Source organism: Oryctolagus cuniculus, chromosome 6 (assembly GCF_964237555.1).
Source record: "Oryctolagus cuniculus chromosome 6, mOryCun1.1, whole genome shotgun sequence".
In the NCBI taxonomy this organism is placed as follows: Eukaryota; Metazoa; Chordata; class Mammalia; order Lagomorpha; family Leporidae; genus Oryctolagus; species Oryctolagus cuniculus.
In genome coordinates this window covers 37,448,231-37,461,212 of record NC_091437.1, presented here as the reverse complement: position 1 = coordinate 37,461,212, position 12,982 = coordinate 37,448,231, and the positions used below count along the sequence as shown (strand labels likewise).

At 60.0% G+C, this 12,982-nt stretch overlaps 1 protein-coding gene across 1 annotated transcript in view; it reads left to right on the top strand.

Annotated features, from left to right (window-relative positions):
- Nucleotides 1-12,982, top strand: part of PDGFRB (platelet derived growth factor receptor beta) — a 35,293-nt gene that overhangs the window by 1,697 nt on the left and 20,614 nt on the right. The gene's annotated exons all lie outside the window — the stretch shown is intronic.

Here is a 12,982-nt window from a genome sequence, read left to right as displayed (position 1 = left end):
TCTTGCCTTCTGTCCCCTGCGCCAGCCCTGGGCACCGAGGGATGGCTCTGCTTGCCTCTGTCGTCCCCAGAGCACACAAAGGCCTTCATCAAGCTGCTTCACAGTCATCGAGTCCTCCTGTGTCTCACCCATTCGGGGACATCCAGTCCCAGGCAGGCAGGCACACTCTGCAATCTTCTTAGCGAGGCTTTGAAATCCCTGTTGTTACTCCACTGTGCAGATGAGGAAACCAAGCCTGGGAGAGGCAGAGTGGCTTTCCCAGGGCTACGCAAGTCAGTCTGGTTGGTGCTGGGACCAGAGTCTGTCTTAAGCCAAAGGCTTAACCCTCCTGCTGCCAGAGCGCTCCTGGCCAGGGAGCAGTGGCGTGCGTGCGGAGCCTGCCCCTGGCGGGATGGAGGGAGTGCAGCTGTCTTCTGCAGGGCCCTAGCTTGGTCTGCAGAGAGGAAGGAGCCTGTGTGGCCAGCACCCTGCTCTCCTGCTCTTAGACAGAAGTTACCGGGCAGCCCTCCCTCCTCTGTGGGGAGAAGAGCTGGGACTTGTAACTGGCGCCAGATGTGAGGCAGGTGGTGGAAAGCACCGTGCATTCACAGTCAGCAGACAGAGCACTGGCCCTGGCTCATTCAAATCCGTGTGGGGCCAACCTCAGAGCTCCTGTCCCCTCCCCAGGCTGCTTCTACATCTGGGAGGCAGTGGGCACCGTGGATAAACAAAGCCAGGCTCGGGCATCAGATGACCAGTTAGTGACCAGCCCTCTGTCCCTTCAGCTTCTGGCTGTGTGACTCTGCGCCAGGGCTTTGCTTCTCTGGGCCTCAGTCTCCTCTGTGAGCAGTAGGGCAGTTTGTGGGAGCCGTGAGATGACCTAAGGCGCTGAATGAGGTCCCTGTATTTCCTGGGGGCAGCCCTGAGGCCACTGGCCGAGCGGGGTGATGGAGCCGGGGGCCTGCACCTGGGTATCTCTGATTCTAGAGCTGAGTGGGGTCGGGACAGCCCTGGGGACCCAGCATCAGCTGTGGAGGCCACGCAGCTTTCCAGAGGTGGTCAGCAGCCCATCAACCCCTGTGACCGTGGGCCAGTCCATCCCTCTCTGGGTCTTGGTTTTCCTATCCATCCACCAAGGAGGTAGGCACAAATGATTGCCGAACTCCCTAACAGCCTGAAAACAATTCCAGGATCCCAATCCCAGCCAGCCCAGATCGGCCCTGCCATGTGCTCAGGGGTCATGCATATTTAACGTCACGATGAAAGGGGCTTTCTTAGGCTTTCTTTCTACAATTACCGAAAGAGGTCAAGATCGATGGCCACTAATGGAAAACTTGAACCTGCAACAAGGAGGAGGAACCTTCGAACAACGAGAGCAGCCCCTCTGCACGCTCAGTTTCTCTGGGGCTCGGAGGGTGTGTTCCTGGTGAGCCCACCTGCCTGTTTTCCTGGGATCGTGAACAAGGAGACTGGGGCAGTGGGTGTGTTAGGGCTGCAGATGCGTGTGGTGACCCTGTGGGCCTCCTGGGCTCTGATTTGAGGAGGAAGCAAGGATTGGTACCGTAGAGTGATGGGGTCCGGAGGGAAGGGGGAGGAATGGATGGAGAGCCCACCTCCGGGGACAGTGAGTGTGGAATTCACACACTTGCTGCAGCCCCTCCCAAGCCTCAGGTCCAGAGCTTCAGCAAAAGGGCTGCCCGCACCCCTCAACACCAGATGACTTCCAGGGCACCCCACCCCCAGCCTGCTAGAGGAGATTGGAAATCAAAGCGTATTGCTGCGTGAATGCCCTCTCTCCGCCTCCCTTCAGATCTGGTCTATTTGATGTCTCGGGCACTCGAAAGCTTTGGTCTGCCCGAGGTACCTGCTTCCCCGCCCTGTGACGCACAGGGCCGTCGCGCGGGAGGATGGCGTGGAAAGTTCCTCAATGTCAGAGGTGTAAAAGGCTTTCAGGGCCACCTGGGTGGACTTCCTCGTGTGTGGGGGCCACAGTAGCTCCCAGAGAGGAGAAGGGATGCACCCAAGGCCCGACGGATCGTCAGGGATGGTGCTGAACCCGGGACCCGTTTTCCTGTGCACTGTGTCCAGGGTTCAGCCGCCACGTCTCTCTGGGGTGAGGCCAGAGGGCAGAGTTTGGGCTGCAGAGAAGCACGGCCATCCCAGGGAGGGAAGGGAAGCCCTGGGTAGCTTTCTGGACGAGCAAACCTCGGCTCACTCCACTTCTCCAGTCTGGCTGAAGTTTCCTCTCAGGGGAAGTCGGGGAGGGGGAGGGGGAGGGGCCAGAGGGACTCTCAGGGACCCCGGAGGTCCACCTGGCTCTGTCCTTTGCCCCGGAGCATCCCTGCCAGGCTGCTCCTGGCTGTTTTCCCCCATCCTTGGAGGTGCCCTTGGCACCTTCCCTTCCTGGGAAATGGAACGCAAGCTTCTCCATGCCTGAAGCTGATCCTGGGTGGGTGTGGGGCAGGGGGTGGGAGCCCAGCCATCCCCAAGGGGCAGGGCTCAGCTTTATAAACATGTCACAGAAGACTTGGTCCTTCCCAACCCAGACAACGTCTTGAAGGAAAGGCTCACTTTTGACCCCGTGGACTGGGAGTTAGCCCTCTGTGTTTATGTCCTTGTCAGCTTCCAGCTTGACACTTACCTGCTGAATGGATTTTGCAATAGTGAATAGGTAGATAAATACATGGAGAGATGCAGAAGTGGATTAGTGGGAGGATGGATGGATGGATAGAAGGCTGGATGGACAATAGGACAGATGGATGGATGGACAGATAGGTGAATAGATGGATAGATGAATGGATAGATAGAAGGCTGGATGGATAGTTGGACGGGTGGATGGATGGATGGGTGGATGGATAGCCGGGAGGATGGATGTATGGATGTATGGACAATTGGACAGATGGATGGATGGACAGGTGAATAGACAGATGGATGGATAGATAGCAGGCTGGATGGACAATTGGACAGATGGACGGATGGGTGGATGGATGGATGGATGGATGGGCTCCCCCTTAGTCCAGGGAGAAAGAATGACTTCCACCTTCATGGAAGCCTCTTGCTTAGAAGGGTATACGCATGGTTCAATCTCTGCACCCATCAACTCAAAACTCTCGTTATTTTAACAAGGAGCCTGCATTTTCAATTTGTACTTGCTCCACACAGTATGTCCCAAGGTCTCGTTAGGGAGTTCAGGCTGGGTTTGGGGTGGCTTCATGTGAGACACTGCCCTCCCTAAGATGCCACTCTGCTCATGCCCCTCCCCTGCATGAAGCCCCCACCCCTCCCACCCCCAGAGCCTGGAGCCGCAGCATTTTTGTTGCCCGGCCAGCAGCCAGCCAACCCCCATAACTGTTGATGGCGGAAAGCCGGCTTCCCTGCGCTTCCAAAGAAAAACCCTGATCCTGTCCCAGCCCTCCAAACCTTTCCCAAAGCAACCCACTGCATGCCTGTGCCGAGCCCCAGGCTCCAGGCTGGCACAGCCCTCCCTGCCATCTCTCCCACACGCCTGTCAATCTCCCTTTCCTAACCTTGCTCACACACAACCCTCGAAGGCCTAGTTCAAGGCCACAGTCCTCAGGTGGCCCTGCTTCCCTCCGCCCTGGAATAATCCTGTAATGGCAATAGTCGCTGTCTACTGAGTGCTTTATTGGTATCCAGTGCTTCTCATCACCACCTCTAACCCTCAGAGCAACGTGGTTTTCCGGGAAGTTGAGACTCTAAGCAGTTAAGTTTAGAAAGGTCTCACCGTTAACAAGTAGCAGAGCCAGGACTCGCATCTGAGATTAGGTGGCTTCGGGCTGGAGCCTGGCTGAGCTCCCATGCATTGCCACGACCTGGCGGCACTGGGCACAGCCTGGCATGGCGGAGTCCCATGCGTGCGTGTGTTCTGCCTGCACCCGCTCTCCCTTATCACCCCTCTGGAGGGCGAGACGCCATTGCCTGCCCAACCCAGTTCCCAGCCTCGTGAAGCCTGTTATTGGGGTGGGGGTGGGAGGGCAAGAGGAAAGCAGGAGCTGAGACCCCAGGCCCGAGGACCAGAAACACCGACCTTGCAGAGCCGTTTGAGCTCTCGTGCTGGGCGAGCATCCACTGAGCACCTGCTGTAAGCCCGAGTCCCATCTGAGGAGCTCAGAGCTGTTCTAAATAATTATTACATGGGTTTTCTGGTTTGTGGGCAATCAAATTAAGGGACTAAGACCGAGGTGTCGGAAAGCTCAGTAGATGGTGGACTAGGAGTCATCAGTCTTGGGTTCTGATGCCAGCTGGGTGGAAAGTCCCTGCTGTGCTGGGCCGAGAGCCCCTGACTGAGCCTCGGCGTGCTGGGATGGCTGCGGCTGCTCATACTCCCTGCAGGCACAGCAGCTGCCCCTTCCCGAGGATAGTTTTTGGGCGGGCAGGGGTTTTTCTGCACCATCTCATCTCTCACGCGCACCCCTTGGCTTCCAAGCCCAGCCGAGCCGTCTCGGCGTGCACTTGGGCTGAGGGAGTGACTTACTCCCCCGCAAGAGAACCGGTAATAACAATCAGATGTCCGCTGGCTTCGCAGAGGACTGTGTGCCAGGCCGTGTTCTAAGCATTTTGCTTATCCGGCCGCCTTGGACCAGTCTCGACAACTTCACGGCCAGCCCCACTTTACAGGGGGGAAACTGAGGCAGTGAGGGTCACAGCACACGGAGAGACCGCTGGGGGAGTGGACGCCAAGGGAGCGAGAGGGTCAGTGCAGCAGGGCCTCCTCGCCCTGCCCGAGTGGCCGCACAGGAGGGCTCTGAGGGGAATGTCAATGTCCGCTAATTGGCATCAGTCAATGGCAGGAATCTCCCTAGCACGCAACCCCTGCTCACCTTGTGGACTCTGGCTGGTGGGTTGGTACGTGGGGGTCCTGCGGCCTGCCTGCCCCCTGCCCACTTGGCTCTGAGGACCCATTCCATCAGAGGCTCCCACCCCGGCGCATGGCCGGTCCGGGGCTGGCAGCAGCCTGGGAACAGAAGGTTTGCTTGTCTGCGCCTGCCGCACCCGCCTCCCCAGCCTCAGCCTGGGACCCCTCTCAGGGGCTCTTTCAGCTGCCAGGGCCTGGCGCTCTCCGTTGCCATGGCACCGGCCGGAGATGAGGATCTGGGGGGCGGGGGGCAGGGGGCAGCCCAGGGATGGCGGAGGCCTGCAACTCTGCAGCTGCAGAGGGCCTGCCGGCTGTGCAGGGTGGAGGGGCTGCTGGGGCCCCAGCGGGGGCAGGCCTGGAGCAGCTCTGGCCACACACCTAGCACGGCTGCTGGGATGCTCTGCTCACATGGCTTTGGGACAGGCCCTGCCATTGGCAGACCCAGGGTCTCCTCAGCCCCGGGTGCTGGCCCTGAGTGTGCAGTGCACACAGCTCCTGACTTTATGCCCAGCCGGCATCAAACGGTGGGGGTCCTGGGGCAGGCTCCGCGTACCCACTGCCCTCAGTGATGCCCGAGATTCCTCCTGTTTCCAAGAGCCTGGATTCTGTGTGGACCCCACGAGTATGTGCACCACATGGGAGCGGCTCTCTGCAGGCAAAGGTGGTCTGGCCTGGTGCTCAGGACTACAGGCTTGGGGATGGGCACTTGGCTCAGTGGTTAAGCCACTGCTTGGGGCACACGCATCTCCTATCAGGGTGCCTGGGTTCAAGTCCTGGCTCCACTCCCAATTCCAGTTTCCTGCCAGTGTGCATCCCGGGAGGCAGCCAGTGTTGGCTCAAGTACTTAGGTCCCTGCCACCCACATGGGAGACCTGGATTGAGTTCCTGGCTCCTGGCTTTGGCCTGGCCTAGCCCCACCTGTTGCAGACGTTTGGGGAGTGAACCAGCAGATGAGAGATATCTCTTTCTCTGCCTTTCAAGCAAATAATTAAAAAAAAAAAATATATATATATATATATATATAGGCTTTCATGTCAAACTGGCCTGTTTGTCCTGGCTTCTTTACTGACAGGCCATGTGACTGAAGGCATCCACCCAAACTTCTCGGAGACTCAGCTTCCTCCTCTGTGAAGTGGGAATAATGCGGGGCCGTGGGGATGAGCTAAATCAGTGGGGCATCCCGTCTAGCAGAGTACCTGCCTCTGATTAGCAGGGGCTTGGGTTTGTTTTCAGTTTGGGGAGTGGTGAATGGGGCGGGAGGTGGGTGTGTAGAAGCAGGACCCAGCGAGGCAGGCTGTACTCAATGCAGTGAAGAACATTCATGGGTTGTCTGGCCTCTGACAATGAGCTGCCAAGAACGGGGTGGGCCGCAGGGGAGGGGGTGAGACCCCCGTCACCAGAGGTGTGTGATGGCAGGGAGGGAGGAGGAGATGCCAAGCAGAGGGTGGTACGGGCGGCCCCTCCCAGCCCCGGGATTGCAGGGCTCTTGAGAACAGCTGTGACTGTGTACCCCTCAGCTGCAGCTTCGCCCAGGTGCACAGAGAGTGTGGGAGGATGAGGGCAGGCGGCGGGAAGTGGCCGGAGAGAGCAAGGCCGGCAGCATGGGTCAAGCTCCCCCGTGAGTGGGGCTCCTGCACGCTGCTCCTGCCTTAGACGGGCTGTCACGGGGACCCTGAGTCTGCGCACTCCAGGGCCGTGTGGCCAGCCAGCGAGCTCTGGGGTCTTGGGTCAGCGATATCCCTGCCTCAGTTTCCTTGTCCGTCAGCCCTGACAGCCTGGGCTTGCTCTGATGAGGGCTGCGCCAGGGGTCGCTCTTCTTTCTCCTGGTGCTACTCTCAAGGGAACCGGGGTCCCTGTACCTTTTCCAAGGGCTCATGAAGGCCCAGAGGGAGCCAAGGGACTGTGGGCCAGGGACCCAGTGGGCCTGGGCAGAGCCAGGCCATATGGCCTGGGGGGCCAGCGAGGCGCTGAGAGAGGCAGGAAGTGCTCTCTCTGTGGGCGGCAGCGGCAGGGGCAGACGCCGCTGGGCCTCCCTCCCGCACTGACCTCCTTCTCGGCTGTTTCCCAGCCTTGTGGGGACCCGGGCCCCTCCCTTGGGCCCCCAGCGGCCGGCCGTGAGGCACACACTGAGCGCTTTCCCACGCGCTGTTCCAAGGAGCTGCCGCGCACTCTCCCCATCCCCCAGGCTCAGGGCTCTGGCTCTGGAGGGTGAGGGGGCCGTGCTGCGGTGGGGAGGGGGGTCCCTGGGGGGATCTGTCTCTTCTTTATCGGCCTGGCTCCTCTCCAGACAGATGTTTCTTTTTCTCTTAGACTTCCAGAAAATAGGTCATTTCTTTCCATTGTGTCCCTGGGGAGGCCCCCTGGGGAGGGCGAGTGACAAGTATGGGCCCTGGGGAGCTGGTGAGGAGGTGCTGTGGGCAGGGCCAGGGCGCGCCACCGAGGGCCCACGAGAGACACATCTGGGCTGTGTTTCTGAAGGGTTCCTTCTGGTGGGACTGTGACAACAGGTGAGAGTGAGGGGTTGGAAGGGCGGGGCCGAGGGCTGCCTGGGAGGGCTTGAGGGAGAGGGCTGGGGGTCAGGACGGCCTCCCGTGAGCCCACACTGCTCTTCATCCTCCTGGACTGGGAGGCACTGGCTTGGTGGCCTCTACTGCTCTGTTCAGGGGGCCGCTGTGAGTCCCTGGCAAACACCACAGTCCTGAGCTTGCGTGGCAGAGGTGCCGGGCCTGGGTGCCACTGTGCCACATGGGCCAGCTGCTCACCACCTCCCTCCAGCCCTGGCTCGGACCCTGAACCTGGTGGGAGATTTCTACCGTGGAAGTGGGGTGTTGAGCCTTCCCCACCGGACATAGTGGGGTATAGGATTTAGGGGGGCAGGCGGGAGCTTCCCTAGCCCCTGCCACTGCTGTCTGCCCTGGCTCTCAGGGTGGCTGCTGACCCATGCTGCCCCGTCACACTCATATCTCAGTCCGCCTGGGGAAGGCCGCAGGGGCCAGGCTCGGCCAGGTCCAGGCTGGGCCGCTGTCACTGTTGTACTCCCCAGCTGTGGGCGGAGGCCTCCTAACCCCAGTTCTAGATGTCGCTCCCCCACCCAACCCCAAGCTGGAGCTGGCTGCCTTCTCTGAGCTGAGTCATGACATCCTGGCTGTCCCTCTGCACTCCCCCCCACCCCCGCCCCCCACCCCGGCATTCCAGCTCCACGCAGCTGTCTGCCACAGCCGCAGCACGTCAGCCCTGTCCACTCCACTATACAGATGGGGAAACTGAGGCCCGGAGAGGGGCAGGGCTGGGTCGAGAACGCAGGCCCCTGTGGTCCCACTGTCGGTGGGGGCTGTGAACCAACGTGCTGTGGACGAGAGGGGACCAGAGCTGGCTCAGTCTGGAGCCTGGAGTCTGTGTCCCTCTTCTGCCAGCCACTCAGCCAGTCACCTCCTCCAAGCCTCAGTTGCTAATTCCTGCCTGGCAGGGGGGAGGGGGGTCTGCTGCAGACAGGAGAGGGTGGGGCCTGTAGTCCAGAGCCTTGACCCCCCCCCCCACATCTGAGCAGAGGCTAGGGGCAGGGACCACCCAGCCCAGCCCCTTCAGGCCTCTGAGCCCCCCTTCCCAGAGCAGCGGGACCTCCCCTCACTTAGCCTCAGCTTCCCCGTCTGTTCAATGGGGCCCGGGGAGGGGCTGGACCAGACAGATGACCCCTGGGGGCTGTGCAGCTCTGACATTCCAAGACTCTGACCCCGTGATCCCCAGGCCTGGGCCTCCTCCTCCTCCTCCTCCCTCGGGCATCTTGTTTATTCCCGGCACCCCTGGCCTGGGACCTGACCCGGCAGCCCCTCCTCCCTTCCCCATCTCACCAGCTGCTTCTGCCCAGCCTGTCCCTGCCCCAGTCTGAGTGTCCCTCTGTCCACTCGGAGCCCCCAGGCGCCTCAACGCCCCAAACCAGCTTATGGGCCGCTATCAGTGCTGACCTTTGGCCGCATTCTCGGCTGGCTCCAAAAATGGCCTGTCCCCGCAGGGCTCACACCCTCCTGCCTCCCAGTGTTTCCAGCAGGGGTGTGGGCTCCTCTTTGATACCGCCCTCTCCAGCCTATGACGCAAAACCGCCAAAGCTCACCTCCGTCTGTCCCTGTCGAACCCCACTGCCCTGTCTTGATCAGAGACGTGGTGGTGTGGGGGTGACGTAGAGCTCTGTGCTCCTAGGCTCTGGGTTTCTAGGCCAGGTTCTCAAACATGCTCTGCCTCACTTTTCCCACCTCTCGAATGGGGTTGATCACTGCATTTTTCTCGTGGAGTTGACTGAGGATCAAGTGGATCCTTATGTTCAAGTGCTCAAAACTGTACACGGCACACTGGCTTTCTAGAGTGTCTGTGCGTGCGTATGGTTGTGTGTCCAGAGGAGGCTGGGGGTCCCGTGCGCACATGCTGTGTGCGTGTCGCATATGCTGGGCCCACATGTGATCTGTTGCCCATGGTTGCGTCCCTGCCAGGCCTGGGAGAGAGGACCAGCGGCAGTCTGCGCCACGTGCCTGTGCCCTGGGTGCAGGGGGAGCTTGTGCACGTGTGCCCTGTGTGGGCGTACACATGTTGTGTGCACATGGCCTGCTGCACACATACGTGATTCCCAGGAGCGTGTGAGTGAGCGTGTAGGCAGCCATCCATGCTGTGTGCATGTGCTGGCCGCCTGCAGGCCTCCCCCTCCCTGGTCTGCCTGTGTCGTGGGAGCCTCAGGACCCCGAGGGAGGGAAGCTGCTGCTGGCGGATGTGGCCAAGATGGAGTGGATTTATTTAGATGAGGGAGGTGGGAAAGGGGGGAAGAAGTGTATGTGTTGGGAGGAGGGAGGGCTGGGGCCCTGGGAGCGGCGTCTGACGCGTCCTTGATCCCCTGCGCTGGACTTGACATTCGCACTCTGCTCCCCTGGGGCTCCCTCTCATCCACAGGGCTCTCTCTTCAGACCTTTGTCCTTCTGATCTGGCCCAAAGCGGAGGGGTCATGAGGGCTTCCTGGCACACAGCACTCTTCCCATGGGCAAACAGGGGTGGGGAGCTAGCACGACTCCGGCAGAACAGTGTGGCAGGGAGGGGATGCCTGATCCCTGACCGTGGCACCCATGATGTCCCAGGTGGCTTCTCTCCACTGCACAGCCCTCTCCCTAACGAAGGGGAGTGGTCACAGGCAAGCCCACTCCCCTCCCCAAGTCAGCTGCCTGGGCCTTCATGGGGTGGGCGGGAGCCACAGCCACCCCTGAGAAGCACGAGGAGGTCCCTGGGTGCACAACCTAGGGTGGCCGGGAGTCATGCCTGATGGCCTGGGAGGTCACGTCCAGCCGCCCTGCGTCCTTTCTGGGTCATCTCTGTCCTCCAGCCTGTTGCCTGTGCCGCCCGCCCCCTACTGCCCCCTACCGGTCGATGTTACCACTTCATTTGGCTGAAAGTCCCCTGAATACCTGCTGTCCTACTCCTGATTGTATGGAAGGGGAAACTGGGGCCCAGACAGGGAAATAACTTGCTCAAGGTCACACAGCAAGTGTTCGACTGAGCGGTTAGGAAAACTCCAACCGGGATTTGGATTTGCATATGACTGTGCCCTCAGGAATGTGGCTCTCTTTCTCACCAGCTCCTACCTCCTCAAACCACCCCAGTGGGAATAACACTGACTAGAAACGTCTCCCTGGCCAGACAGGAGGACAGAGCTGGGGCCGGCATTCAGCCAGCTGGGATGCTTGAATCCCACATCAGAGTGCTTGGGGTCTGTGCCTGGCTCTGGCTCCTGACTCCAGCTTCCTGCTAAAGCAGACCCTGGGAGGCAGCTGGTGATGGCTCATGTGATTGGGTTCCTGCCACCCACGTGGGACCCCTGGATTGGGTCCCTGGCCTCGGCCTGGCTCAGGGCTGCTGCAGGCTTTTGGAGAGTGGACCAGCAAGTGAGAGCTCTGTCTCTGCCTCTCAAATAAATGTAAAAGAAAATCTTTTAAGGCAGCACTTCAGAATAGGGATGCTATTTTTTTAGGCCAACAACTTTTTTTTTAAAGATATATTTATTTGAAAGGCAGAGTTACAGAGAGGAGGGGAGAGAGAGAGAAGTCTTCCACCCACTGGTTCAATCCCCAGATGGCCTCAACAGCCAGGGCTGGGCCAGACTGAAACCAGGAGCCAGAAGCTTCATCCGAGTCTCATCCACACAGGTGCAGAGGCCCAAGCACTTGGGCCATCTTCTACTGCTTTCCCAGGTGCATTAGCAGGGAGCTGGATCAGCAGTAGAGCAGCCAGGACTTGAGCCAGCACCAATATGGGATGCTGGTGCTGCGGGCAGCAGCTTAACCCACTATGCCACAACACCAGCTCCAAGCCAATAGCTTTTAAAAAATTTATATTTATTTTCATCTACTTGAAAGACAGAACGAAAGAGAGAGAGAGAGAGAGAGAGAGAGAGAGAGAATATCTTTTGTCTACTCATTTACTCCCCAAATGTCTGCAACAGCCAGGCCTGGACCAGGCTAAAGTCACAAGCCAGCAGCCCAGAACTCCATCAAGGTCTCCCACAGGGGTGGCTGGGGCCCGAATACTTGCTGCCTCCCAGGCACAATAGCAGGAAGCTGGACTGGAAGCGGGGTTGCTAGGACTGAAAGCAGGGCTGCAATATGAGACGTGTGGGTCCCAGCGGCCGTGCTGCGCCACCTGCCCTGGGGACAGCTCTTTGAAGGACCTCTCCAAACCTCTGTGTGTGGATGGGAAAAAGGCAGAGCCGGCTGCAGACCCGCTCATCTCACAGTGGGTGCGAGAATCCTCGTGCAGGGAGCACACATGCTTGCCTCGTAGCGATGCCATTCCAGGCTCTAGGGGTGTCTACAGACTCCCTGAGCCTCTTTGCCTAGCCTGTCCCTTGCTCATAGCCTGAATGTACCTTTTTGCCATGCAACTGTAGCATGCGCCTGTCTCTCTCTAGGCCTCTGCTACCCATTTAAGAAGGGTCCCTCCCAGCTCAGAGCGTTAGAGGCTCTGAGCCACCTCTAGTCACAGGCCCAGCAGGAGAGACCCTGGAGGAGGGGTGACTGGGTGCCACAGTGGAGCAGCATGGGGGGCCACATGCCACGAGGGCCCAGCCCACACAGCCAGCCGGGCCAGCCCCTTTGCTGTGACCGATCCTCTCCAGGCCAGCCGGCCAGATTCCTTCTTTATAATAATAAACAGTGTGGCCAGCCAGGGCGGCTGGGAAGGGGTGGGGGTGGGAGGCTGGGCTGCGGCCCCTCCCCCAGCCTGGGCTGCTAATGATTTTCTTTGGCTGAGATCTCCGGCAGGAAGGGGGGAGCCAGAGGGGCACCCACCGAGGGGCACATGGGCCTCTGAGGGGGCTGCTGGCTCCGCTGTGGCGCTGTGCCCTCCTATCCAAGGGGGCCTGGCGTCCATCTGGAGGGGTTGGGGCATGCTGTGCAGGGGCACCAAGAGGGCTGGCTTTGACCTTGTGGAGCAAGTCAAATCGGGGAGAGGACCCCCAGGCAGGCCGGCCGGAAGGGAGGGGGTGGAGGCGCTAGAGGAGAGCAGATCTGCTGAGACTGCTACCAGGGGCACTGGCCTGAGCTGAGGCTGAGGGTCTGGCCCCCCCTGGTGTGCTATGGGGCCCTGCTTTGGGGGGACACTGGCCTTCATTCCTCATGGACAGCTGGAGTCCAAGGCCGCAGAGATGGCCGTGGCACGAGAGGCGGGAGTGCCAGGGCTCAGACCTGGCTCCTCGGCCCTGAGCTGGAGACACGGGGTGAGATGGGGATGTGGGGATGAGCTGGGCGGGGCCCTAGGGCAGCACCAGGCTGGGCAGCAACTGAGGAGGGGCCTGCAGCAGCGGAAGGCTCCTTGTCGTTTCCCGCAAGTCTTGCCCTTGACCCTGTCCACCTCTGGCCTCCCTCTTATCAATGCTGCACAGACCCTGGCCCTATCTGGTCCTTGGTGGTTATTCGGGATCCAAGGCAGGGACAGAGCATGAGGCTCCCCAGTTCAGCCTGCTTCTGTCTGTGCCTCCCACGCTGTGTGTCTTCGTGGAGCTCCTCTCTCTGTGTCTCTGGGGTTTCTTCTCTCTGCTTCTGTCTCTCCATCTCCCTCTCAGAACCTTGGGCAAACGTCCTTGCTTCTCCAGCCTCAGTT